Source organism: Heterodontus francisci, chromosome 35 (genome assembly GCF_036365525.1).
Source record: "Heterodontus francisci isolate sHetFra1 chromosome 35, sHetFra1.hap1, whole genome shotgun sequence".
Classification (NCBI taxonomy): domain Eukaryota; kingdom Metazoa; phylum Chordata; class Chondrichthyes; order Heterodontiformes; family Heterodontidae; genus Heterodontus; species Heterodontus francisci.
In genome coordinates, this window is record NC_090405.1 from 2320204 (window position 1) to 2347468 (window position 27265).

A 27265-nucleotide genomic window follows, 5' to 3' on the forward strand; every position below is an offset into this window, starting at 1 on the left:
TGTGTGGGGAAGTTGTTCCAGTGTGTGTGGGGATGGGTTTCAGTCTGTGGGTAAGGTGTTTCAGAGTGTGCGGAAGGGGTTTCAGTGTGTGGGGAATTGGTTTCAGTGTGTGGGGAAGGTGCTTCAGTGTGTGGGGAAGGGTTTCAGTGTATGTGGGGAAGGGTTTCAGTGTGTGGGGAAGTGTTTCAGTGTGTGGGGAAGGGGTTTCAGTGTGTGGGGAAGGTGTCTCAGTGTGTGGGGATGTGTTTCAGTGTGTGGGGAAGGTATTTCAGTGTCTAGGGACGCGTTTTCAGTGTGTCGGGAAGGTGCTTCAGTGTGTGGGGATGTGTTTCAGTGTGTGGGGAAGGTGTTTCAGTGTGTGGGGAAGGGGTTTCAGTGTCTGGTGAAGTGTTTCCCTTTGTGGGGAAGGGTTTCAGTGTGTGGGGAAGGGTTTCAGTCTGTGGGGAAGGTGTTTCAGTGTGTGGGGAAGGGGTTTCAGTGTGTGTGGAAGTGTTTCACTTTGTGGGGAAGGGTTTCAGTGTGTGGGGAAGGGTTTCAGTGTGTGGGGATGTGTTTCAGTGTTTGGGGAAGGGTTTCAGTGTGTGTGGAAGTGTTTCACTTTGTGAGTAAGGGTTTCAGTGTGTGGGGAAGGTGCTTCAGTGTGTGGGGATGTGTTTCAGTGTGTGGGGAAGGGTTTCAGTTTGTGGGGAAGGGGTTTCAGTGTGTAGGGAATGGGTTTCAGTGTGTGGGGAATGTGTTTCAGTGTGTGGGAAAGGTGTTTCAGTGTTTGGTGAAGGTGTTTCAGTGTGTGGGGAAGGGGTTTCAGTGTGTGGGGAAGGGGTTTCAGTGTGTGGGGAAGGTGTTTCAGTTTGTGGGGAAGGGGTTTCAGTGTGTGGGGAAGGTGTTTCAGTGTGTGGGGAAGGGTTTCAGTGTGTGGGGAATGTCTTTCAGTTTGTGGCGAAGGTATTTAAGTGTGTGGGGAAGGTGTTTCAATGTGTGGGGAAGGTGTTTCAGTGTGTGCGGAAAGGGTTTCAGTGTGTGGGGAAGGTGTTTCAGTGTGTGGGGAAGGTATTTCAGTGTGTGGGGATGTGCTCCACTGTGTGGGGAAGGGTTTCAGTGTGTGGGGAAGGTGTTTCAGTGTATGGGGATGGGTTTCACTGTGTGGGGAAGGGTTTTCAGAGTGTGGCTAAGGGTTTCATTGTAGGGAGAAGGTCTTTCAGTGTGTGGGGAAGGGGTTTCAGTGTGTGGGGATGTGTTTCAGTGTGTCGGGAAGGGGTTTCAGTGTGTGGGGAACGGGTTTCAGTTTGTGGGGAAGTGGTTTCAGTGTTTGTGGAAGGGGTTTCATTGTGCGGGGAAGGGGTTTCAGTGTGTGGGCACGTTGTTTCAGTGTGAGTGGGGAAGGGTTTCAGTGTTTGGGGAAGGTGCCTCAGTGTGTGGGGAAGGTGCTTCAGTGTGTGTGGGGATGGGTTTCAGTTTGTGCGGAAGGTGTTTCAGTGTGTGGGGAAGTTTTTTCAATGTGAGGGGATGGGATTTCAGTGTGTGGGGAAGGTGTTTCAGTGTGTGGGGAGTGTGTTTCAGTGTGTGGGGAAAGGGTTTCAGAGCGTGGAGAAGGTGTTTCAGTGTGTGGGAATGTGTTTCAGTGTGTGGGGATGTGTTTCAGTGTGTGTGAGGAAGTGTTTCAGTGTGTGGGGAACGTGTTTCAGTTTGTGGGGATGGGTTTCAGTGTGTGGGGATTGGTTTCAGTGTGTGGGGATGTGTTTCAGTGTGTGGGGAAGGGGTTTCAGAGTGTGGGGAAGGGTTTCAGTGTGGGGGGAATGGGTTTCAGTGTGTGGGGAATGGGCTTCAGTGTGTGGGGAAGGTGTTTCAGATTGTGGGGAAGGTATTTCGGTGCTTGGGGAAGGTGTTTCAATGTGTGGGGAAGGGATTTCAGTGTGTGGAGAAGGTATTTCAGTGTGTGGGGAATGTGTTTCAGCGTGTGGGGAAAGGGTATCAATGTGTGGGGAAGGTGTTTCAGTGTGTGGGGAAGGTGTTTCAGTGTGTGGGGACGTTGTTTCAGTGTGTGTGGGGACGGGTTTCAGTGTGTGGGGAAGGAGTTTCAGTGTGTGGGGAAGTTGTTTCAGTGTGTGTGGGGATGCGTTTCAATGTGTGGGGAAGGTGTTTCAGAGTGTGCGGAAGGGGTTTCAGTGTGTGGGGAATTGGTTTCAGTGTGTGGGGAAGGTGTTTCAGCGTGTGGGGAAGGGTTTCAGTGTGTGGGGAAGGGGTTTCAGTGTGTGAGGAAGGTGTCTCAGTGTGTGGGGATGTGTTTCAGCGTGTGCGGAAGGTTTTTCAGTGTGTGGGGAAGGGGTTTCAGTGTGTGGGGAAGGTGCTTCAGTGTGTGGGAATGTGTTTCAGTGTGTGGGAAGGTGTTTCAGTGTGTGGGGAAGGGGTTTCAGTGTGTGGGGAAGGCGATTCAGTGTGTGGGGAAGGTGTTTCAGTGTGTGGGGAAGGGTTTCAGTGTGTGGGGAAGTGTTTCACTTTGTGGGGAAGGGTTTCAGTGTGTGGGGAAGGTGTTTCAGTGTGTGGGGATGTGTTTCAGTGTGTGGGGAATGGTTTCAGTGTTTGGGGAAGGGTTTCAGTGTGTGGGGAATGTGTTTCAGTTTGTGGCGAAGGTATTTAAGTGTGTGGGGAAGGTGTTTCAATGTGTGGGGAAGGTGTTTCAGTGTGTGCGGAAAGCGTTTCAGTGTGTGGGGAAGGTGTTTCAGTGTGTGGGGAAGGTATTTCAGTGTGTGGGGATGTGCTCCACTGTGTGGGGAAGGGTTTCAGTGTGTGGGGAAGGTGTTTCAGTTTGTGGGGAAGGGTTTCAGTGTGTGGGGATTGGTTTCAGTGTGTGGGGATGGGTTTCAGTGTGTGGGGAAGGGGTTTCAGAGTGTCGGGAAGGGGTTTCAGTGTGCGGGGAACGGGTTTCAGTTTGTGGGGAAGGGGTTTCAGTGTGTGGGGATGTGTTTCAGTGTGTCGGGAAGGGGTTTCAGTGTGCGGGGAACGGGTTTCAGTTTGTGGGGAAGGGGTTTCAGTGTTTGTGGAAGGGGTTTCATTGTGCGGGGAAGGGGTTTCAGTGTGTGGGCACGTTGTTTCAGTGTGAGTGGGGATGGGTTTCAGTGTTTGGGGAAGGTGCCTCAGTGTGTGGGGAAGGTGTTTCAGTGTGTGTGGGGATGGGTTTCAGTTTGTGCGGAAGGTGTTTCAGTGTGTGGTGAAGGTGTTTCAGTTTTAGTTTTAGTTTAGAGATACAGCACTGAAACAGGCCCTTCGGCCCACCGAGTCTGTGCCGACCATCAACCACCCATTTATACTAATGCTACACTAATCCCATATTCCTATCACATCCCCACCTGTCCCTATATATTTCCCTACCACCTACCTATACTAGGGGCAATTTATAATGGCCAATTAACCTATCAACCTGCAAGTCTTTGGCATGTGGGAGGAAACCGGAGCACCCGGAGGAAACCCACGCAGACACAGGGAGAACTTGCAAACTCCGCACAGGCAGTACCCAGAATCGAACCCGGGTCCCTGGAGCTGTGAGGCTGCGGTGCTAACCACTGCGCCACTGTGTCGCCCCACAGTGGGGAAGGTATTTCAGTCTGTGGGGAAGTTTTTTCAATGTGAGGGGATGGGATTTCAGTGTGTGGGGAAGGTGTTTCAGTGTGTGGGGAGTGTGTTTCAGTGTGTGGGGAAAGGGTTTCAGTGTGTGGAGAAGGTGTTTCAGTGTGTGGGAATGTGTTTCAGTGTGTGTGAGGAAGGTGTTTCAGTGTGTGGGGAACGTGTTTCAGTTTGTGGGGATGGGTTTCAGTGTGTGGGGATTGGTTTCAGTGTGTGGGGATGGGTTTCAGTGTGTGGGGAAGGGGTTTCAGAGTGTTGGGAAGGGTTTCAGTGTGGGGGGAAGGGGTTTCAGTGTGTGGGGAATGGGCTTCAGTGTGTGGGGAAGGTGTTTCAGATTGTGGGGAAGGTATTTCAGTGCTTGGGGAAGGTGTTTCAATGTGTGGGGAAGGGATTTCAGTGTGTGGAGAAGGTATTTCAGTGTGTGGGGAATGTGTTTCAGCGTGTGGGGAAAGGGTATCAGTGTGTGGGGAAGGTGTTTCAGTGTGTGGGGAAGGTGTTTCAGTGTGTGGGGACGTTGTTTCAGTGTGTGTGGGGATGGGTTTCAGTGTGTGGGGAAGGAGTTTCAGTGTGTGGGGAAGTTGTTTCAGTGTGTGTGGGGATGCGTTTCAATGTGTGGGGAAGGTGTTTCAGAGTGTGCGGAAGGGGTTTCAGTGTGTGGGGAATTGGTTTCAGTGTGTGGGGAAGGTGTTTCAGCGTGTGGGGAAGGGTTTCAGTGTGTGGGGAAGGGGTTTCAGTGTGTGAGGAAGGTGTCTCAGTGTGTGGGAATGTGTTTCAGTGTGTGGGGAAGGTTTTTCAGTGTGTGGGGAAGGGGTTTCAGTGTGTGGGGAAGGTGCTTCAGTGTGTGGGAATGTGTTTCAGTGTGTGGGAAGGTGTTTCAGTGTGTGGGGAAGGGGTTTCAGTGTGTGGGGAAGGGGATTCAGTGTGTGGGGAAGGTGTTTCAGTGTTTGGGGAAGGGTTTCAGTGTGTGGGGAAGTGTTTCACTTTGTGGGGAAGGGTTTCAGTGTGTGGGGAAGGTGTTTCAGTGTGTGGGGATGTGTTTCAGTGTGTGGGGAAGGGTTTGAGTGTTTGGGGAAGGGTTTTCAGTGTGTAGGGAATGGGTTTCATTGTGTGGGGAAGGGGTTTCAGTGTGTGTGGGGATGGTTTTCAGTGTGTGGGGAAGGTGTTTCAGTGTGTGGGGAAGGTGTTTCAGTGTGTGGGGAAGGGATTTCAGTGTGTGAGGAAGGGGTTTCAGTGTTTGGGGAAGGTGTTTCAGTGTGTGGGGAAGGTGTTTCAGTGTGTGGGGAAGGGGTTTCAGTGTGTGGGGAAGGTGTTTCAGTGTGTGGGATGTGTTTCAGTGTGTGGGGAAGGTGTTTCAGTGTGTGGGGAAGGTGTTTCAGTGTGTGCGTAAGGGGTTTCAGTGTGTGGGGAAGGTGTTTCTGTTTGAGGCGAAGGTATTTAAGTGTGTGGGGAAGGTGTTTCAATGTGTGGGGAAGGGATTTCAGTGTGTGCGGAAGGTGTTTCAGTGTGTGGGGAATGTGTTTCAGTGTTTGGGAAAGGGTTTCACTGTGTGGGGAAGGTGCTCCACTGTGTGGGGAAGGGTTTCAGTGTGTGGGGAAGGTGTTTCAGTTTGTGGGGATGGGTTGCAGTGTGTGGGGATGGGTTTCTATGTTTGGGGAAGGATTTTCAGAATGTGGGGAGGGGTTTCAGATAGGGGAGAAGGGCTTTCAGTGTGTGGGGAAGGGGTTTAAGTGTGTGGGGATGTGTTTCAGTGTGTCGGGAAGGGGTTTCAGTGTGTGGGGAAAGGGTTTCATTGTGTGGGGAAGGGTTTTCAGTGTTTGTGGATGGGGTTTCATTGTGCGGGGAAGGGGTTTCAGTGTGTGGGCACGTTCTTTCAGTGTGAGTGGGGATGGGTTTCAGTGTGTGGGGAAGGTGCCTCAGTGTGTGGGGAAGGTATTTCAGTGTGTGTGGGGATGGGTTTCAGTTTGTGCGGAAGGTGTTTCAGTGTGTATGGAAGGGGTTTCAGTTTGTGGGGAATGGGTTTCAGTGTGTGGGGAAGGTGTTTCACTTTGTGGGGAAGGTATTTCCGTCTGTGCGGAAGTTTTTTCAATGTGAGGGGATGGGATTTCAGTGTGTGGGGAAGGTGTTTCAGTGTGTGGGGATGTGATGCAGTGTGTGGGGAAGTTGTTTCAGTGTGTGGGGAAGGTGTTTCAGTGTGTGGGGAAGGGTTTCAGTGTGTGGGGAATGTGTTTCAGTGTGTGGGTAAGGTGTATCAGTGTGTCGGGAAGGTGTTTCAGTTTGAGGCGAAGGTATTTAAGTGTGTGGGGAAGGTGTTTCAATGTGTGGGGAAGGGATTTCAGTGTGTGCGGAAGGTTTTTCAGTGTGTGGGGAATGTGTTTCAGTGTGTGGGGATGTTCTCCAATGTGTGGGGAAGGGGTTCAGTGTGTGGGGAAGGTGTTTCAGTGTGTGGGGATGGGTTTCAGTGTGTGGGGATGGGTTTCTGTGTGTGGGGAAGGGTTTTCAGAGTGTGGGGAGGGGTTTCAGTGTGGGGAGAAGGGCTTTCAGTGTGTGGGGAAGGGGTTTCAGTGTGCGGGGATGTGTTTCAGTGTGTCGGGAAGGGGTTTCAGTGTGTGGGGAACGGGTTTCAGTGTGTGTGGAAGGGTTTTCAGTGTTTGTGGATGGGGTTTCATTGTGCGGGGAAGGGGTTTCAGTGTGTGGGCACGTTCTTTCAGTGTGAGTGGGGATGGGTTTCAGTGTGTGGGGAAGGTGCCTCAGTGTTTGGGGAAGGTGTTTCAGTGTGTGTGGGGATGGGTTTCAGTTTGTGCGGAAGGTTTTTCAGTGTGTATGGAAGGGGTTTCAGTTTGTGGGGAATGGGTTTCAGTGTGTGGGGAAGGTGTTTTAGTGTGTGGGGATGGGTTTCAGTGTGTGGGGATTGGTTTCAGTGTGTGGGGATGGCTTTCAGTGTGTGGGGAAGGGGTTTCAGAGTGTGGGGAAGTGTTTCAGTGTTGGGGGAAGAGGTTTCAGTGTTTGAGGAAAGGGTTTCAGTGTGTGGGGAAGGTGTTTCAGTTTGTGGGGATGGTATTTCAGTGTGTGGGGAAGGTGTTTCAATGTGTGGGGAAGGGATTTCAGTTTGTGGGGAAGGTGTTTCAGTGTGTGGGGAATGTGTTTCAGTGTGTGGGGAAAGGGTTTCAGTGTGTGGGGAAGGTGTTCCAGTGTGTGGGGAAGGTGTTTCAGTGTGTGGGGAAGTTGTTTCAGTGTGTGTGGGGATGGGTTTCAGTCTGTGGGTAAGGTGTTTCAGAGTGTGCGGAAGGGGTTTCAGTGTGTGGGGAATTGGTTTCAGTGTGTGGGGAAGGTGTTTCAGTGTGTGGGGAAGGGTTTCAGTGTATGTGGGGAAGGGTTTCAGTGTGTGGGGAAGTGTTTCAGTTTGTGGGGAAGGGGTTTCAGTGTGTGGGGAAGGTGTCTCAGTGTGTGGGGATGTGTTTCAGTGTGTGGGGAAGGTATATCAGTGTGTGGGGACGCGGTTACAGTGTGTCGGGAAGGTGCTTCAGTGTGTGGGGATGTGTTTCAGTGTGTGGGGAAGGTGTTCCAGTTTGTGGGGAAGGGGTTTCAGTGTCTGGTGAAGTGTTTCCCTTTGTGGGGAAGGGTTTCAGTGTGTGGGGAAGGGTTTCAGTCTGTGGGGAAGGTGTTTCAGTGTGTGGGGAAGGGGTTTCAGTGTGTGTGGAAGTGTTTCACTTTGTGGGGAAGGGTTTCAGTGTGTGGAGAAGGGTTTCAGTGTGTGGGGATGTGTTTCAGTGTTTGGGGAAGGGTTTCAGTGTGTGGGGAAGTGTTTCACTTTGTGAGTAAGGGTTTCAGTGTGTGGGGAAGGTGCTTCAGTGTGTGGGGATGTGTTTCAGTGTATGGGGAAGGGTTTCAGTGTGTGGGGAAGGGGTTTCAGTGTGTAGGGAATGGGTTTCAGTGTGCGGGGAAGGTGTTTCAGTGTGTGGGGAAGGTGTTTCAGTGTGTGGGGAAGGTGTTTCAGTGTGTGAGGAAGGGGTTTCAGTGTTTGGTGAAGGTGTTTCAGTGTGTGGGGAAGGGGTTTCAGTGTGTGGGGAAGGGGTTTCAGTGTGTGGGGAAGGTGTTTCAGTTTGTGGTGTTGTGTTTCAGTGTGTGGGGAAGGTGTTTCAGTGTGTGAGGAAGGGGTTTCAGTGTTTGGGGACGGTGTTTCAGTGTGTGGGGAAGGGGTTTCAGTGTGTGGGGAAGGGGTTTCAGTGTGTGGGGAAGGTGTTCAGTGTGTGGGGATGTGTTTCAGTGTGTGGGGAAGGTGTTTCAGAGTGTGGGGAAGGTGTTTCAGTGTGTGGGGAAGGGTTTCAGTGTGTGGGGAATGTGTTTCAGTTTGTGGCGAAGGTATTTAAGTGTGTGGGGAAGGTGTTTCAATGTGTGGGGAAGGTGTTTCAGTGTGTGCGGAAAGGGTTTCAGTGTGTGGGGAAGGTGTTTCAGTGTGTGGGGGAAGGTGTTTCAGTGTGTGGGGATGTGCTCCACTGTGTGGGGAAGGGTTTCAGTGTGTGGGGAATGTGTTTCAGTGTATGGGGATGGGTTTCAGTGTGTGGGGAAGGGTTTTCAGAGTGTGGCTAAGGGTTTCATTGTGGGGAGAACGTCTTTCAGTGTGTGGGGAAGGGGTTTCAGTGTGTGGGGATGTGTTTCAGTGTGTCGGGAAGGGGTTTCAGTGTGTGGGGAACGGGTTTCAGTTTGTGGGGAAGGGGTTTCAGTGTTTGTGGAAGGGGTTTCATTGTGCGGGGAAGGGGTTTCAGTGTGTGGGCACGTTGTTTCAGTGTGAGTGGGGATGGGTTTCAGTGTTTGGGGAAGGTGCCTCAGTGTGTGGGGAAGGTGTTTCAGTGTGTGTGGGGATGGGTTTCAGTTTGTGTGGAAGGTGTTTCAGTGTGTGTGGAAGGGGTTTCAGTTTGTGGGGGAATGGGTTTCAGTGTGTGGGGAAGGTTTTTCAGTTTGTGGGGAAGGTATTTCAGTCAGTGGGAAAGTTTTTTCAATGTGAGGGGATGGGATTTCAGTGTGTGGGGAAGGTGTTTCAGTGTGTGGGGAGTGTGTTTCAGTGTGTGGGGAAAGGGTTTCAGTGTGTGGAGAAGGTGTTTCAGTGTGTGGGAATGTGTTTCAGTGTGTGGGGATGTGTTTCAGTGTGTGTGAGGAAGGGTTTCAGTGTGTGGGGAACGTGTTTCAGTTTGTGGGGATGGGTTTCAGTGTGTGGGGAAGGGGTTTCAGAGTGTGGGGAATGGGTTTCAGTGTGTGGGGAAGGGGTTTCAGAGTGTGGGGAAGGGTTTCAGTGTGGGGGGAAGGTGTTTCAGTGTGTGGGGAATGGGCTTCAGTGTGTGGGGAAGGTGTTTCAGTTTGTGGGGAAGGTATTTCAGTGCTTGGGGAAGGTGTTTCAATGTGTGGGGAAGGGATTTCAGTGTGTGGAGAAGGTATTTCAGTGTGTGGGGAATGTGTTTCAGCGTGTGGGGAAAGGGTATCAGTGTGTGGGGAAGGTGTTTCAGTGTGTGGGAAAGGTGTTTCAGAGTGTGCGGAAGGGGATTCAGTGTGTGGGGAATTGATTTCAGTGTGTGGGGAAGGTGTTTCAGTGTGTGGGGAAGGGTTTCAGTGTGTGTGGGGAAGGGTTTCAATATGTGGGGAAGGGGTTTCAGTGTGTGGGGAAGGTGTCTCAGTGTGTGGGGATGTGTTTCAGTGTGTGGGGAAGGTGATTCAGTGTGTGGGGAAGCGGTTTCAGTGAGTGGGGAAGGTGCTTCTGTGTGTGGGGAAGGTGCTTCAGTGTGTGGGGATGTGATTCAGTGTGTGGGCAAGGTGTTTCAGTGCGTGGGGAAGGTGTGTCAGTGTGTGGGGAAGGGGATTCAGTGTGTGGGGAATGTGTTTCAGAGTTTGGGGAAGGGTGTCAGTGTGTGGTGAAGTTTTTCACTTTGTGGGGAAGGGTTCCAGTGTGTGGGGAAGGGTTTCAGTGTGTGGGGAATGAGTTTCAGTTTGTGGGGAAGGTGTTTCAGTATGTGGCGATGTGTTTCAGTGTGTGGGGAAGTGTTTCAGTGTGTGGGGAAGGGGTTTCAGTGTGTAGGGAATGGGTTTCAGTGTGAGGGGAAGGTGTTTCAGTGTGTGTGGGGATGGTTTTCAGAGTGTGGGGAAGGTGTTTCAGTGTGTGGGGAAGGTGTTTCAGTGTGTGTGGAAGGGGTCTCAGTGTGTGAGGAAGGGGTTTCAGTGTTTGGGGAAGGTGTTTCAGTGTGTGGGGAAGGTGGTTCAGTGTGTGTGGAAGGGGTTTCAGTGTGTGGGGAAGGTGTTTCAGTGTGTGGGGATGTGTTTCAGTGTGTGGGGAAGGTTTTTCAGTGTGTGGGGAAGGGGTTTCAGTGTGTGGGGAAGGTGCTTCAGTGTGTGGGGATGTGTTTCAGTGTGTGGGAAGGTGTTTCAGTGTGTGGGGCAGGGGTTTCAGTGTGTGGGGAAGGGGATTCAGTGTGTGGGGAAGGTGTTTCAGTGTTTGGGGAAGGGTTTCAGTGTGTGGGGAAGTGTTTCACTTTGTGGGGAAGGGTTTCAGTGTGTGGGGAAGGTGTTTCAGTGTGTGGGGATGTGTTTCAGTGTGTGGGGAAGGGTTTCAGTGTTTGGGGAAGGGTTTTCAGTGTGTAGGGAATGGGTTTCATTGTGTGGGGAAGGGGTTTCAGTGTGTGTGCGGATGGTTTTCAGTGTGTGGGGAAGGTGTTTCAGTGTGTGGTGAAGGTGTTTCAGTGTGTGGGGAAGGGATTTCAGTGTGTGAGGAAGGGGTTTCAGTGTTTGGGGAAGGTGTTTCAGTGTGTGGGGAAGGTGTTTCAGTGTGTGGGGAAGGGGTTTCAGTGTGTGGGGAAGGTGTTTCAGTGTGTGGGATGTGTTTCAGTGTGTGGGGAAGGTGTTTCAGTGTGTGGGGAAGGTGTTTCAGTGTGTGGGTAAGGGGTTTCAGTGTGTGGGGAAGGTGTTTCTGTTTGAGGCGAAGGTATTTAAGTGTGTGGGGAAGGTGTTTCAATGTGTGGGGAAGGGATTTCAGTGTGTGCGGAAGGTGTTTCAGTGTGTGGGGAATGTGTTTCAGTGTTTGGGAAAGGGTTTCACTGTGTGGGGAAGGTGCTCCACTGTGTGGGGAAGGGTTTCAGTGTGTGGGGAAGGTGTTTCAGTTTGTGGGGATGGGTTTCAGTGTGTGGGGATGGGTTTCTATGTGTGGGAAAGGATTTTCAGAGTGTGGGGAGGGGTTTCAGATAGGGGAGAAGGGCTTTCAGTGTGTGGGGAAGGGGTTTCAGTGTGTGGGGATGTGTTTCAGTGTGTCGGGAAGGGGTTTCATTGTGTGGGGAAGGGTTTGCAGTGTTTGTGGATGGGGTTTCATTGTGCGGGGAAGGGGTTTCAGTGTGTGGGCACGTTCTTTCAGTGTGAGTGGGGATGGGTTTCAGTGTGTGGGGAAGGTGCCTCAGTGTGTGGGTAAGGTATTTCAGTGTGTGTGGGGATGGGTTTCAGTTTGTGCGGAAGGTGTTTCAGTGTGTATGGAAGGGGTTTCAGTTTGTGGGGAATGGGTTTCAGTGTGTGGGGAAGGTGTTTCAGTTTGTGGGGAAGGTATTTCCGTCTGTGCGGAAGATTTTTCAATGTGAGGGGATGGGATTTCAGTGTGTGGGGAAGGTGTTTCAGTGTGTGGGGATGTGATTCAGTGTGTGGGGAAGGTGTTTCAGTGTGTGGGGAAGGTGTTTCAGTGTGTGGGGAAGGGTTTCAGTGTGTGGGGAATGTGTTTCAGTGTGTGGGTAAGGGGTTTCAGTGTGTCGGGAAGGTGTTTCAGTTTGAGGCGAAGGTATTTAAGTGTGTGGGGAAGGTGTTTCAATGTGTGGGGAAGGGATTTCAGTGTGTGCGGAAGGTTTTTCAGTGTGTGGGGAATGTGTTTCAGTGTGTGGGGAAAGGGTTTCACTGTGTGGGGAAGGTGTTTCAGTGTGTGGGGAAGGTGTTTCAGTGTGTGGGGATGTGCTCCACTGTGTGGGGAAGGGGTTCAGTGTGTGGGGAAGGTGTTTCAGTGTGTGGGGATGGGTTTCAGTGTTGGGGATGGGTTTCTGTGTGTGGGGAAGGGTTTTCAGAGTGTGGGGAGGGGTTTCAGTGTGGGGAGAAGGGCTTTCAGTGTGTGGGGAAGGGGTTTCAGTGTGCGGGGATGTGTTTCAGTTTGTCGGGAAGGGGTTTCAGTGTGTGGGGAACGGGTTTCAGTGTGTGGGGAAGGGTTTTCAGTGCTTGTGGATGGGGTTTCATTGTGCGGGGAAGGGGTTTCAGTGTGTGGGCACGTTCTTTCAGTGTGAGTGGGGATGGGTTTCAGTGTGTGGGGAAGGTGGCTCAGTGTTTGGGGAAGGTGTTTCAGTGTGTGTGGGGATGGGTTTCAGTTTGTGCAGAAGGTGTTTCAGTGTGTATGGAAGGGGTTTCAGTTTGTGGGGAATGGGTTTCAGTATGTGGGGAAGGTGTTTTAGTGTGTGGGGATGGGTTTCAGTGTGTGGGGATTGGTTTCAGTGTGTGGGGATGGGTTTCAGTGTTGGGGGAAGGGGTTTCAGTGTGTGGGGAAAGGGTTTCAGTGTGTGGGGAAGGTGTTTCACATTGTGGGGATGGCATTTCAGTGTGTGGGGAAGGTGTTTCAATGTGTGGGGAAGGGATTTCAGTTTGTGGGGAAGGTGTTTCAGTGTGTGGGGAATGTGTTTCAGTGTGTGGGGAAAGGGTTTCAGTGTGTGGGGAAGGTGTTCCAGTGTGTGGGGAAGGTGTTTCAGTGTGTGGGGAAGTTGTTTCAGTGTGTGTGGGGATGGGTTTCAGTCTGTGGGTAAGGTGTTTCAGAGTGTGCGGAAGGGGTTTCAGTGTGTGGGGAATTGGTTTCAGTGTGTGGGGAAGGTGTTTCAGTGTGTGGGGAAGGGTTTCAGTGTATGTGGGGAAGGGTTTCAGTGTGTGGGGAAGTGTTTCAGTGTGTGGGGAAGGAGTTTCAGTGTGTGGGGAAGGTGTCTCAGTGTGTGGGGATGTGTTTCAGTGTGTGGGGAAGGTATATCAGTGTGTGGGGACGCGGTTTCAGTGTGTCGGGAAGGTGCTTCAGTGTGTGGGGATGGGTTTCAGTGTGTGGGGAAGGTGTTCCAGTGTGTGGGGAAGGGGTTTCAGTGTGTGGGGAAGGGTTTCAGTCTGTGGTGAAGGTGTTTCAGTGTGTTGGGAAGGGGTTTCAGTGTGTGTGGAAGTGTCTCACTTTGTGGGGAAGGGTTTCAGTGTGTGGGGAAGGGTTTCAGTCTGTGGGGAAGGTGTTTCAGTGTGTGGGGAAGGGGTTTCAGTGTGTGTGGAAGTGTCTCACTTTGTGGGGAAGGGTTTCAGTGTGTGGGGAAGGGTTTCAGTGTGTGGGGATGTGTTTCAGTGTTTGGGGAAGGGTTTCAGTGTGTGGGGAAGTGTTTCACTTTGTGAGTAAGGGTTTCAGTGTGTGGGGAAGGTGCTTCAGTGTGTGGGGATGAGTTTCAGTGTATGGGGAAGGGTTTCAGTGTGTGGGGAAGGGGTTTCAGTGTGTAGGGAATGGGTTTTAGTGTGTGGGGAAGGTGTTTCAGTGTGTGGGGAAGGTGTTTCAGTGTGTGAGGAAGGGGTTTCTGTGTTTGGTGAAGGTGTTTCAGTGTGTGGGGAAGGGGTTTCAGTGTGTGGGGAAGGGGTTTCAGTGTGTGGGGAAGGTGTTTCAGTTTGTGGTGATGTGTTTCAGTGTGTGGGGAAGGTGTTTCAGTGTGTGAGGAAGGGGTTTCAGTGTTTGGGGACGGTGTTTCAGTGTGTGGGGAAGGGGTTTCAGTGTGTGGGGAAGGGGTTTCAGAGTGTGGGGAAGGTGTTCAGTGTGTGGGGATGTGTTTCAGTGTGTGGGGAAGGTGTTTCAGTGTGTGGGGAAGGTGTTTCAGTGTGTGGGGAAGGGTTTCAGTGTGTGGGGAATGTGTTTCAGTTTGTGGCGAAGGTATTTAAGTGTGTGGGGAAGGTGTTTCAATGTGTGGGGAAGGTGTTTCAGCGTGTGTGGAAAGGGTTTCAGTGTGTGGGGAAGGTGTTTCAGTGTGTGGGGAAGGTGTTTCAGTGTGTGGGGATGTGCTCCACTGTGTGGGGAAGGGTTTCAGTGTGTGGGGAAGGTGTTTCAGTGTATGGGGATGGATTTCAGTGTGTGGGGAAGAGTTTCAGTGTGTGGGAAAGGGTTTCAGTTTGTGGGGATGGGTTTCAGTGTGTGGGGAAGGGGTTTCAGAGTGTGGGGAATGGGTTTCAGTGTGTGGGGAAGGGGTTTCAGAGTGTGGGGAAGGGTTTCAGTGTGGGGGGAAGGGGTTTCAGTGTGTGGGGAATGGGCTTCAGTGTGTGGGGAAGGTGTTTCAGTTTGTGGGGAAGGTATTTCAGTGCTTGGGGAAGGTGTTTCAATGTGTGGGGAAGGGATTTCAGTGTGTGGAGAAGGTATTTCAGTGTGTGGGGAATGTGATTCAGCGTGTGGGGAAAGGGTATCAGTGTGTGGGGAAGGTGTTTCAGTGTGTGGGGAAGGTGTTTCAGTGTGTGGGGACGTTGTTTCAGTGTGTGTGGGGATGGGTTTCAGTGTGTGGGGAAGGTGTTTCAGAGTGTGCGGAAGGGGATTCAGTGTGTGGGGAATTGGTTTCAGTGTGTGGGGAAGGTGTTTCAGTGTGTGGGGAAGGGTTTCAGTGTGTGTGGGGAAGGGTTTCAGTGTGTGGGGAAGGGGTTTCAGTGTGTGGGGAAGGTGTTTCAGTGTGTGGGGATGTGTTTCAGTGTGTGGGGAAGGTGATTCAGTGTGTTGGGAAGCGGTTTCAGTGAGTGGGGAAGGTGCTTCAGTGTGTGGGGAAGGTGCTTCAGTGTGTGGGGATGTGTTTCAGTGTGTGGGCAAGGTGTTTCAGTGCGTGGGGAAGGGGTGTCAGTGTGTGGGGAAGGGGATTCAGTGTGTGAGGAAGGTGTTTCAGAGTTTGGGGAAGGGTGTCAGTGTGTGGTGAAGTTTTTCACTTTGTGGGGAAGGGTTCCAGTGTGTGGGGAAGGGTTTCAGTGTGTGGGGAATGAGTTTCAGTTTGTGGGGAAGGTGTTTCAGTATGTGGCGATGTGTTTCAGTGTGTGGGGAAGTGTTTCAGTGTGTGGGGAAGGGGTTTCAGTGTGTAGGGAATGGTTTTCAGTGTGAGGGGAAGGTTTTTCAGTGTGTGTGGGGATGGTTTTCAGAGTGTGGGGAAGGTGTTTCAGTGTGTGGGGAAGGTGTTTCAGTGTGTGGGGAAGGGGTCTCAGTGTGTGAGGAAGGGGTTTCAGTGTTTGGGGAAGGTGTTTTAGTGTGTGGGGAAGGTGGTTCAGTGTGTGTGGAAGGGGTTTCAGTGTGTGGGGAAGGTGTTTCAGTGTGTGGGGATGTGTTTCAGTGTGTGGGGAAGGTGTTTCAGTGTGTGGGGAAGGTGTTTCAGTGTGTGGGGAAGGGTTTCAGTGTGTGGGGAATGTGTTCCAGTGTTTGTGTAAGGGGTTTCAGTGTGTGGGGTTGTGTTTCAGTGTGTGGGGAAGGGGTTTCAGTGTGTGGGGAACGGGTTTCAGAGTGTGGAGAAGGGGTTTCAGTGTTTGTGGAAGGGGTTTCATTGTGCGGGGAAGGGGTTTCAGTGTGTGGGCACGTTGTTATAGTGTGAGTGGGGATGGGATTCAATGTGTGGGGAAGGTGTTTCAGTGTGTGTGGGGATGGGTTTCAGTTTGTGGGGAATGGGTTTCAGTGTGTGGGGAAGGTGTTTCTGTGTGTGGGTATGTGTTTCAGTGTGTGGGCATGTGTTTCAGTGTGTGGGGATGGGTTTCAGTGTGTGGGGATTGGTTTCAGTGTGTGGAGATGGGTTTCAGTGTGTGGGGAAGGGGTTTCAGAGTGTGGGGAAGGGTTTCTGTGTGGGGGGAAGGGGTTTCAGTGTGTGGGGAATGGGTTTCAGTGTGCGGGGAAGGTGTTTCAGTTTGTGGGGAAGGTATTTCAGTGCTTGGGGAAGGTGTTTCAATGTGTGGGGAAGGGATTTCAGTGTGTGGAGAAGGTGTTTCAGTGTGTGGGGAATGTGTTTCAGCGTGTGGGGAAAGGGTATCAGTGTGTGGGGAAGGTGTTTCAGTGTGTGGGGAAGGTTTTCAGTGTGTGTGGACGTTGTTTCAGTGTGTGTGGGGATGGGTTTCAGTGTGTGGGGAAGGTGTTTCAGAGTGTGCGGAAGGGGTTTCAGTGTGTGGGGAATTGGTTTCAGTGTGTGGGGAAGGTGTTTCAGTGTGTGGGGAAGGGTTTCAGTGTGTGTGGGGAAGGGTTTCACTTTGTGGGGAAGGGGTTTCAGTGTGTGGGGAAGGTGTCTCAGTGTGTGGGGATGTATTTCAGTGTGTCGGGAAGGGGTTTCTGTGTGTGGGGAACGGGTTTCAGTTTGCGGGGAAGGGGTTTCAGTGTTTGTGGAAGGGGTTTCATTGTGCAGGGAAGGGGTTTCAGTGTGTGGGGAAGGGGTTTCAGTATGTGGGGATGTGTTTCAGTGTGTCGGGAAGGGGTTTCAGTGTGTGGGGAACGGGTTTCAGTTTGTGGGGAAGGGGTTTCAGTGTTTGTGGAAGGGGTTTCATTGTGCAGGGAAGGTGTTTCAGTGTGTGGGCACGTTGTTTCTGTGTGTGTGTGGATGGGTTTCAGTGTTTGGGGAAGGTGCCTCAGTGTGTGGGGAAGGTGTTTCAGTGTGTGTGGGGATGGGTTTCAGTTTGTGCGGAAGGTGTTTCAGTGTGTGTGGAAGGAGTTTCAGTTTGTGGGGAATGGGTTTCAGTGTGTGGGGATGGTGTTTCAGTTTGTGGGGAAGGTATTTCAGTCTGTGGGGAAGTTTTTTCAATGTGAGGGGATGGGATTTCAGAGTGTGGGGAAGGTGTTTCAGTGTGTGGGGAAAGTGTTTCAGTGTGTGGGGAAGGTGTCTCAGTGTGTGAGGAAGGGGTTTCAGTGTTTGGGGAAGGTGTTTCAGTGTGTGGGGAAGGTGGTTCAGTGTGTGTGGAAGGGGTTTCAGTGTGTGGGGAAGGTGTTTCAGTGTGTGGGGATGTGTTTCAGTGTGTGGGGAAGGTGTTTCATGTGTGGGGAAGGTGTTTCAGTGTGTGGGGAAGGGTTTCTGTGTGTGGGGAATGTGTTCCAGTGTGTGGGTAAGGGGTTTCAGTGTGTGGGGTTGTGTTTCAGTGTGTGGGGAAGGGGTTTCAGTGTGTGGGGAACGGTTTTCAGAGTGTGGAGAAGGGGTTTCAGTGTTTGTGGAAGGGGTTTCATTGTGCGGGGAAGGGGTTTCAGTGTGTGGGCACGTTGTTTTAGTGTGAGTGGGGATGGGATTCAGTGTGTGGGGAAGGTGTTTCAGTGTGTGTGGGGATGGGTTTCAGTTTGTGGGGAATGGGTTTCAGTGTGTGGGGATTGGTTTCAGTGTGTGGAGATGGGTTTCAGTGTGTGGGGAAGGGGTTTCAGAGTGTGGGGAAGGGTTTCAGTGTGGGGGGAAGGGGTTTCAGTGTGTGGGGAATGGGTTTCAGTGTGCGGGTAAGGTGTTTCAGTTTGTGGGGAAGGTATTTCAGTGCTTGGGGAAGGTGCTTCAATGTGTGGGGAAGGGATTTCAATGAGTGGGGAAGGTGTTTCAGTGTGTGGAGAAGGTTTTCAGTGTGTGTGGACGTTGTTTCAGTGTGTGTGGGGATGGGTTTCAGTGTGTGGGGAAGGTGTTTCAGAGTGTGCGGAAGGGGTTTCAGTGTGTGGGGAATTGGTTTCAGTGTGTGGGGAAGGTGTTTCAGTGTGTGGGGAAGGGTTTCAGTGTGTGTGGGGAAGGGTTTCACTTTGTGGGGAAGGGGTTTCAGTGTGTGGGGAAGGTGTCTCAGTGTGTGGGGATGTGTTTCAGTGTGTCGGGAAGGGGTTTCAGTGTGTGGGGAACGGGTTTCACTTTGCGGGGAAGGTGTTTCAGTGTTTGTGGAAGGGGTTTCATTGTGCGGGGAAGGGGTTTCAGTGTGTGGGGAAGGGGTTTCAGTGTGTGGGGATGTGTTTCAGTGTGTCGGGAAGGGGTTTCTGTGTGTGGGGAACGGGTTTCAGTTTGTGGGGAAGGGGTTTCAGTGTTTGTGGAAGGGGTTTCATTGTGCAGGGAAGGGGTTTCAGTGTGTGGGGAAGGTGTTTCAGTGTGTGGGGATGTGTTTCAGTGTGTGGGGAAGGTGTTTCAGTGTGTGTGGGGATGGGTTTCAGTGTTTGGGGAAGGTGCCTCAGTGTGTGGGGAAGGTGTTTCAGTGTGTGTGGGGATGGGTTTCAGTTTGTGCGGAAGGTGTTTCAGTGTGTGTGGAAGGGGTTTCAGTTTGTGGGGAATGGGTTTCAGTGTGTGGGGAAGGTGTTTCAGTTTGTGGGGAAGGTATTTCAGTCTGTGGGGAAGATTTTTCAATGTGAGGGGATGGGATTTCAGTATGTGGGGAAGGTGTTTCAGTGTGTGGGGAATGTGTTTCAGTGTGTGGGGAAAGGGTTTCAGTGTGTGGAGAAGGTGCTTCAGTGTGTGGGAATGTGTTTCAGTGTGTGGGGATGTGTTTCAGTGTGTGAGGAAGGGTTTCAGTGTGTGGGGAACGTGTTTCAGTTTGTGGGGATGGGTTTCAGTGTGTGGGGATTGGTTTCAGTGTGTGGGCATGGGTTTCACTGTGTGGGGAAGGGGTTTCAGAGTGTGGGGAAGGGTTTCAGTGTGGGGGGAAGGGGTTTCAGTGTGTGGGGAATGGGTTTCAGTGTGTGGGGAAGGTGTTTCAGTTTGTGGGGTAGGTATTTCAGTGCTTGGGGAAGGTGTTTCAATGTGTGGGGAAGGGATTTCAGTGTGTGGAGAAGGTGTTTCAGTGTGTGGGGAATGTGTTTCAGCGTGTGGGGAAAGGGTATCAGTGTGTGGGGAAGGTGTTTCAGTGTGTGGGGAAGGTGTTTCAGTGTGTGGGGACGTTGTTTCAGTGTGTGTGGGGATGGGTTTTAGTGTGTGGGGAAGGTGTTTCAGAGTGTGCGGAAGGGGTTTCAGTGTGTGGGGAATTGGTTTCAGTGTGTGGGGAAGGGTTTCAGTGTTTGTGGGGAAGGGTTTCAGTGTGTGAGGAAGGGGTTTCAGTGTGTGGGGAAGGTGTCTCAGTGTGTGGGGATGTGTTTCAGTGTGTGGGGAATGTGTTTCAGTGTGTGGGGAAGGTGTTTCAGTGTGTGGGGAAGCGGTTTCAGTGTGTGGGGAAGGTGCTTCAGTGTGTGGGGAAGGTGCTTCAGTGTGTGGGGATGTGTTTCAGTGTGTGGGGAAGGGGTGTCAGTGTGTGGGGAAGGGGATTCAGTGTGTGGGGAAGGTGTTTCAGAGTTTGGGGAAGGGTTTCAGTGTGTGGTGAAGTTTTTCACTTTGTGGGGAAGGGTTTCAGTGTGAGGGGAATGTGTTTCAGTGTGTGTGGGGATGGTTTTCAGTGTGTGGGGAAGGTGTTTCAGTGTGTGGGGAAGGTGTTTCAGCGTGTGGGGAAGGGGTTTCAGTGTGTGAGGAAGGGGTTTCAGTGTTTGGGGAAGGTGTTTCAGTGTGTGGGGAAGGTGGTTCAGTGTGTGTGGAAGGGGTTTCAGTGTGTGGGGAAGGTGTTTCAGTGTGTGGGGATGTGTTTCAGTGTGTCGGGAAGGTGTTTCAGTGTGTGGGGAAGGTGTTTCAGTGTGTGGGGAAGGGTTTCAGTGTGTGGGGAATGTGTTCCAGTGTGTGGGTAAGTGGTTTCAGTGTGTGGGGTTGTGTTTCAGTGTGTGGGGAAGGGGTTTCAGTGTGTGGGGAACGGGTTTCAGTGTGTGGAGAAGGGGTTTCAGTGTTTGTGGAAGGGGTTTCATTGTGCGGGGAAGGGGTTTCAGTGTGTGGGCACGTTGTTTTAGGGTGAGTGGGGATGGGATTCACTGTGTGGGAAAGGTGTTTCAGTGTGTGTGGGGATGGGTTTCAGTTTGTGGGGAATGGGTTTCAGTGTGTGGGGAAGGTGTTTCTGTGTGTGGGAATGTGTTTCAGTGTGTGGGGATGTGTTTCAGTGTGTGGGGTTGGTTTCAGTGTGTGGGGATGGGTTTCAGTGTGTGGGGAAGGGGTTTCAGAGTGTGGGGAAGGGTTTCAGTGTGGGGGGAAGGTGTTTCAGTGTGTGGGGCAGGTGTTGCAGTGTGTGGGGATGTGCACCGCTGAGTGGGGAAGTGTTTCAGTGTGTGGGGAAGGTGTTTCAGTGTGTGCGGATGTGTTTCAGTGTGCGGGGATCTGTTTCAGTGTGTGGGGAAGTGGTTTCAGAGTGGGGGAAGGGTTTCAGTGTGGGGGAAGGGGTTTTAGTGTGTGGGGAAGTGGTTACAGTGTGTGGGGAAGGTGTTTCAGTGTGTGGGGATGTGTTTCAGTGTGTCGGGAAGGTGTTTCAGTGTGTGGGGAAGGTGTTTCAGTGTGTGGGGAAGGGTTTCAGTGTGTGGGGAATGTGTTCCAGTGTGTGGGTAAGTGGTTTCAGTGTGTGGGGTTGTGTTTCAGTGTGTGGGGAAGGGGTTTCAGTGTGTGGGGAACGGGTTTCAGTGTGTGCAGAAGGGGTTTCAGTGTTTGTGTAAGGGGTTTCATTGTGCGGGGAAGGGGTTTCAGTGTGTGGGCACGTTGTTTTAGGGTGAGTGGGGATGGGATTCACTGTGTGGGAAAGGTGTTTCAGTGTGTGTGGGGATGGGTTTCAGTTTGTGGGGAATGGGTTTCAGTGTGTGGGGAAGGTGTTTCTGTGTGTGGGAATGTGTTTCAGTGTGTGGGGATGTGTTTCAGTGTGTGGGGATTGGTTTCAGTGTGTGGGGATGGGTTTCAGTGTGTGGGGACGGGGTTTCAGAGTGTGGGGAAGGGTTTCAGTGTGGGGGGAAGGTGTTTCAGTGTGTGGGGCAGGTGTTGCAGTGTGTGGGGATGTGCACCGCTGAGTGGGGAAGTGTTTCAGTGTGTCGGGAAGGTGTTTCAGTGTGTGCGGATGTGTTTCAGTGTGCGGGGATCTGTTTCAGTGTGTGGGGAAGTTGTTTCAGAGTGTGGGGAAGGGTTTCAGTGTGGGGGAAGGGGTTTTAGTGTGTGGGGAAGTGGTTACAGTGTGTGGGGATGTGTTTCAATGTGTGGGGAAGGGGTTTCAGTGTGTGGGGAGCGGGTTTCAGTGTTTGGGGAAGGTGTTTCAGTGTGTGTGCTGTGAAGGTGTTTCAGTGTGTGGGGAAGGTGTTTCAGTGTGTGCGGAATGTGTTTCACTGTGTGGGGAAGGGGTTTCATGGTGTGGGGAAGAGTTTCAGTGTGTGGGGAAGGGTTTCAGTGTGTGGGGAAGGCGTTTCAGTGTGTGCGGAAGGTGTTTCAGTGTGTGGGGAACGGTTTTCAGTGTGTGGGGAAGGTGTTTCAGTGTGTGGGGAAGGGTTTCAGTGAGCGGGGAAGGGGTATCAGTGTGTGGGGAAGATGTTTCAGTGTGTGGGGAAGGTATTTCAATGCGTGGGAAAGGGATTTCAGTGTGTGGGGAAGGTGTGCCATTGTGTGGGGAAGGTGTTTCAGTGTGTGGAGAAAGGGATGCAGTGTCTGGGGAAGGTGTTTCAGTCTGTGGGGATGTGTGTCAGTGTGTCGGGATGTGTTTCAGTGTGTGGTGAAGGTTTTCAGTGTGTGGGGAAGGTGTTTCACTGAGTGGGGATGGTTTTCCGTGTGTGGGGATGTTTCCGTGTGTGGGGAAGTGGTTTCCGTGTATGGGGAATTGGTTTCAGAGTGTGGGGAAGGGTTTCAGGGTGTGGGGAAGGGGTTTCAGTGTGTGGGGAAGGGGTTTCAGTGTGTGGGGAATGGGTTTCAGTGTGTGGGGAAGTGTTTCAGTGTGTGGGGAAGGGGATTCAGTATGTGGGGAAGGTGTTTCAATCTGTGGGGATGTGTTTCAGTGTTTGGTGATGGGGTTTCAGTGTGTGGGGAAGGGGTTTCAGTGTATGGGGAAGGGGTTCCAGTGTGTGGGGAAGGTGTTTCAGTGTGTGGGGAAGGGTTTAAGTGTGTGGGTAGGTGTTTCAGTGTGTGGGTAGGTGTTTCTGTGTGTGGGGATGTGCTCCACTGTGTGGGGAAGGGTTTCAGTGTGTGGGGAAGGTGTTTCAGTGCATGGGGATGGGTTTCAGTGTGTGGGGATGGCTTTCAGTGTGTGGGGAAGGGTTTTCAGAGTGTGGCTAAGGGTTTCATTTTGGGGAGAAGGTCTTTCAGTGTGTTGGGAAGGGGTTTCAGTGTGTGGGGATTTGTTTCAGTGTGTCGGGAAGGGGTTTCAGTGTGTGGGGAACGGGTTTCAGTTTGTGGGGAAGGGGTTTCAGTGTTTGTGGAAGGGGTTTCATTGTGCGGGGAAGGAGTTTCAGTGTGTGGGCACGTTGTTTCAGTGTGAGTGGGGATGGGTTTCAGTGTGTGGGGAAGGTGTTTCAGAGTGTGCGGAAGGGGTTTCAGTCTGTGGGGAATTGGTTTCAGTGTGTGGGGAAGGTGTTTCAGTGTGTGGAGAAGGGTTTCAGTGTGTGTGGGGAAGGGTTTCACTTTGTGGGGAAGGGGTTTCAGTGTGTGGGGAAGGTGTCTCAGTGTGTGGGGATGTGTTTCAGTGTGTGGGGAAGGTGTTTCAGTGTGTGGGGTAGGTGCTTCAGTGTGTGGGGAAGGTGCTTCAGTGTGTGGGGATGTGTTTCAGTGTGTGGGCAAGGTGTTTCAGTGTGTGGTGAAGGCGTGTCAGTGTGTGGGGAAGGGGATTCAGTGTGTGGGGAAGGTGTTTCAGCGTTTGGGGAAGGGTTTCAGTGTGTGGTGAAGTTTTTCACTTTGTGGGGAAGGGTTTCAGTGTGTGGGGAAGGGTTTCAGTGTGTGGGGAATGAGTTTCAGTTTATGGGGAAGGTGTTTCAGTATGTGGGGATGTGCTTCAGTGTGTGGGGAAGTGTTTCAGTGTGTGGGGAAGGGGTTTCAGTGTGTAGGGAATGGGTTTCAGTGTGTGGGGAAGGTGTTTCATTGTGTGAGGGGATGGTTTTCAGTGTGTGGGGAAGGTGTTTCAGTGTGTGGGGAAGGTGTTTCAGTGTGTGGGGAAGGGGTTTCAGTGTGTGAGGAAGGGGATTCAGTGTTTGGGGAAGGTGTTTCAGTGTGTGGGGAAGGTGGTTCAGTGTGTGTGGAAGGGGTTTCAGTGTGTGGGGAAGGTGTTTCAGTGTGTGGGGATGTGTTTCAGTGTGTGGGGAAGGTGTTTCAGTGTGTGGGGAAGGTGTTTCAGTGTGTGAGGAAGGGTTTCAGTGTGTGGGGAATGTGTTCCAGTGAGTGGGTAAGGGGTTTCAGTGTGTGGGGTTGTGTTACAGTGTGTGGGGAAGGGGTTTCAGTGTGTGGGGAACGGGTTTCAGTGTGTGGAGAAGGGGTTTCAGTGTTTGTGGAAGGGGTTTCATTGTGCGGGGAAGGGGTTTCAGTGTGTGGGCACGTTGTTTCAGTGTGAGTGGGGATGGGTTTCAGTGTGTGGGGAAGGTGTTTCAGAGTGTGCGGAAGGGGTTTCAGTCTGTGGGGAATTGGTTTCAGTGTGTGGGGAAGGTGTTTCAGTGTGTGGGGAAGGGTTTCAGTGTGTGTGGGGTAGGGTTTCACTTTGTGGGGAAGGGGTTTCAGTGTGTGGGAAAGTGTCTCAGTGTGTGGGGATGTGTTTCAGTGTGTGGGGAAGGTGTTTCAGTGTGTGGGGTAGGTGCTTCAGTGTGTGGGGAAGGTGCTTCAGTGTGTGGGGATGTATTTCAGTGTGTGGGCAAGGTGTTTCAGTGTCTGGTGAAGGGGTGTCAGTGTGTGGGGAAGGGGATTCAGTGTGTGGGGAAGGTGTTTCAGCGTTTGGGGAAGGGTTTCAGTGTGTGGTGAAGTTTTTCACTTTGTGGGGAAGGGTTTCAGTGTGTGGGGAAGGGATTCAGTGTGTGGGGAATGAGTTTCAGTTTATGGGGAAGGTGTTTCAGTATGTGGGGATGTGCTTCAGTGTGTGGGGAAGTGTTTCAGTGTGTGGGGAAGGGGTTTCAGTGTGTAGGGAATGGGTTTCAGTGTGTGGGGAAGGTGTTTCATTGTGTGTGGGGATGGTTTTCAGTGTGTGGGGAAGGTGTTTCAGTGTGTGGGGAAGGTGTTTCAGTTTGTGGGGAAGGGGTTTCAGTGTGTGAGGAAGGGGTTTCAGTGTTTGGGGAAGGTGTTTCAGTGTGTGGGGAAGGTGGTTCAGTGTGTGTGGAAGGGGTTTCAGTGTGTGGGGAAGGTGTTTCAGTGTGTGGGGATGTGTTTCAGTGTGTGGGGAAGGTGTTTCAGTGTGTGGGGAAGGTGTTTCAGTGTGTGGGGAAGGGTTTCAGTGTGTGGGGAATGTGTTCCAGTGTGTGGGTAAGGGGTTTCAGTGTGTGGGGTTGTGTTTCAGTGTGTGGGGAAGGGGTTTCAGTGTGTGGGGAACGGGTTTCAGTGTGTGGAGAAGGGGTTTCAGTGTTTGTGGAAGGGGTTTCATTGTGCGGGGAAGGGGTTTCAGTGTGTGGGCACGTTGTTTTAGTGTGAGTGGGGATGGGATTCAGTGTGTGGGGAAGGTGTTTCAGTGTGTGTGGGGATGGGTTTCAGTTTGTGGGGAATGGGTTTCAGTGAGTGGGGATGTGTTTCAGTGTGTGTGGAAGGGTTTCAGTGTGTGGGGAAGGTGTTTCAGTGTGTGGGGATGGGTTCAGTGTGTGGGGATTGGTTTCAGTGTGTGGGGATGGGTTTCAGTGTGTGGGGAAAGGGGTTTCAGAGTGTGGGGAAGGTGTTTCAGTGTGGGGGGAAGGGGTTTCAGTGTGTGGGGAAGGGGGTTCAGTGTGTGGGGAATGGGTTTCAGTGTGTAGGGAAGGTGTTTCAGTTTGTGGGGAATGTGTTTCAATGTGTGGGGAAGGGATTTCAGGATGTGGGGAATGTGTTTCAGTGTGTGGGGAAAGAGTTTCAGTGTGTGGGGAAGGTGTTTCAGTGTGTGCGGCAGGTGTTGCAGTGTGTGGGGATGTGCACCGCTGAGTGGGGAAGTGTTTCAGTGTGTGGGGAAAGTGTTTCAGTGTGTGGGGATGTGTTTCAGTGTGTGGGGATTTGTTTCAGTGTGTGGGGAAGGGGTTTCAGAGTGTGGGGAAGGGTTTCAGTGTGGGGGAAGGGGTTTTAGTGTGTGGGGAAGTGGTTTCAGTGTGTGGGGATGTGTTTCAATGTGTGGGGAAGGAGTTTCAGTGTGTGGGGAGCGGGTTTCAGTGTGTGGGGAAGGTGTTTCAGTGTGTGTGCTGTGAAGGTGTTTCAGTGTGTGGGGAAGGTGTTTCAGTGTGTGCGGAATGTGTTTCACTGTGTGGGGAAGGGGTTTCATTGTGTGGGGAAGAGTTTCAGTGTGTGGGGAAGGGTTTCAGTGTGTGGGGAAGGCGTTTCAGTGTGTGCGGAAGGTGTTTCAGTGTGTGGGGAACGGTTTTCAGTGTGTGGGGAAGGTGTTTCAGTGTGTGGGGAAGGGTTTCAGTGAGCGGGGAAGGGGTATCAGTGTGTGGGGAAGATGTTTCAGTGTGTGGGGAATGTATTTCAATGCGTGGGAAAGGGATTTCAGTGTGTGGGGAAGGTGTTCCATTGTGTGGGGAAGGTGTTTCAGTGTGTGGAGAAAGGGATGCAGTGTCTGGGGAAGGTGTTTCAGTGTGTGGGGATGTGTGTTAGTGTGTGGGGATGTGTTTCAGTGTGTGGGGAAGGTTTTCAGTGTGTGGGGAAGGTGTTTCACTGAGTGGGGATGGTTTTCAGTGTGTGGGGATGTTTCAGTGTGTGGGGAAGGGGTTTCCGTGCATGGGGAATTGGTTTCAGAGTGTGGGGAAGGGTTTCAGGGTGTGGCGAAGGGGTTTCAGAGTTTGGGGAAGGGGTTTCAGTGTGTGGGGAATGGGTTTCAGTGTGTGGGGAAGGGTTTCAGTGTGTGCGGAAGGGGATTCAGTATGTGGGGAAGCTGTTTCAATCTGTGGGGATGTGTTTCAGTGTTTGGTGATGGGGTTTCAGTGTGTGGGGAAGGTGTTTCAGTGTGTGTGAAAGTGGCTTCAGTGTATGGGGAAGGGGTTTCAGTGTGTGGGGAAGGTGTTTCAGTGTGTGGGGAAGTGTTTCAGTGTGTGGGTAGGTGTTTCAGTGTGTGGGGAAGGTGTTTCAGTTTGTGGCGAAGGTATTTAAGTGTGTGGGGAAGGTGTTTCAATGTGTGGGGAAGGTGTTTCAGTGTGTGGGGAAAGGGTTTCAGTGTGTCGGGAAGGTGTTTCAGTGTGTGGGGAAGGTGTTTCTGTGTGTGGGGATGTGCTCCACTGTGTGGGGAAGGGTTTCAGTGTGTGGGGAAGGGTTTCAGTGCATGGGGATGGGTTTCAGCGTGTGGGGATGGCTTTCAGTGTGTGGGGAAGGGTTTTCAGAGTGTGGCTAAGGGTTTCATTGTGGGGAGAAGGTCTTTCAGTGTGTGGGGAAGGGGTTTCAGTGTGTGGGGATGTGTTTCAGTGTGTCGGGAAGGGGTTTCAGTGTGTGGGGAACGGGTTTCAGTTTGTGGGGAAGGGGTTTCAGTGTTTGTGGAAGGGGTTTCATTGTGCGGGGAAGGGGTTTCAGTGTGTGGGCACATTGTTTCAGTGTGAGTGGGGATGGGTTTCAGTGTTTGGGGAAGGTGCCTCAGTGTGTGGGGAAGGTGTTTCAGTGTGTGTGGGGATGGGTTTCAGTTTGTGCGGAAGGTGTTTCAGTGTGTGTGGAAGGGGATTCAGTTTGTGGGGAATGGGTTTCAATGTGTGGGGAAGGTGTTTCAGTTTGTGGGGAAGGTATTTCAGTCTGTGGGGAAGTTTTTTCAATGTGAGGGGAATGGGATTTCAGTGTGTGGGGAAGGTGTTTCAGTGTGTGGGGAATGTGTTTCAGTGTGTGAGGAAGGGTTTCAGTGTGTGGGGAAGGTGTTTCAGTGTGCGGGGATGGGTTTCAGTGTTTGGGGATTGGTTTCAGTGTGTGGGGATGGGTTTCAGTGTGTGGGGAAGGGGTTTCAGAGTGTGGGGAAGGGTTTCAGTGTGGGGGGAAGGGGTCTCAGTGTGTGCGGAATGGGTTTCAGTGTGTGGGGAAGGGGTTTCAGTTTGTGGGGAAGGTATTTCAGTACTTGGGGAAGGTGTTTCAATGTGTGGGGAAGGGATTTCAGTGTGTGGAGAAAGGGTTTCAGTGTGTGGAGAAGGTGTTTCAGTGTGTGGGAATGTGTTTCAGTGTGTGAGGAAGGATTTCAATGTGTGGGGAAGGTGTTTCAGTGTGTGGGGATGGGTTTCAGTGTGTGGGGATTGGTTTCAGTGTGTGGGGATGGGTTTCAGTGTGTGGGGAAGGGGTTTCAGAGTGTGGAGAAGGGTTTCAGTGTGGGGGGAAGGGGTTTCAGTGTGTGGGGAATGGGTTTCAGTGTGTGGGGAAGGTGTTTCAGTTTGAGGGGAAGGTATTTCAGTGCTTGGGGAAGGTGTTTCAATGTGTGGGGAAGGGATTTCAGTGTGTGGAGAAGGTGTTTCAGTGTGTGGGGAATGTGTTTCAGCGTGTGGGGAAAGGGTATCAGTGTGTGGGGAAGTGGTTTCAGTGTGTGGGGAAGGTGTCTCAGTGTGTGGGGATGTGTTTCAGTGTGTGGGGAAGGTGTTTCAGTGTGTGGGGAAGCGGTTTCAGTGTGTGGGGAAGGTGCTTCAGTGTGTGGGGAAGGTGCTTCAGTGTGTGGGGATGTGTTTCAGTGTGTGGGCAAGGTGTTTCAGTGTGTGGGGAAGGGGTGTCAGTGTGTGGGGAAGGGGATTCAGTGT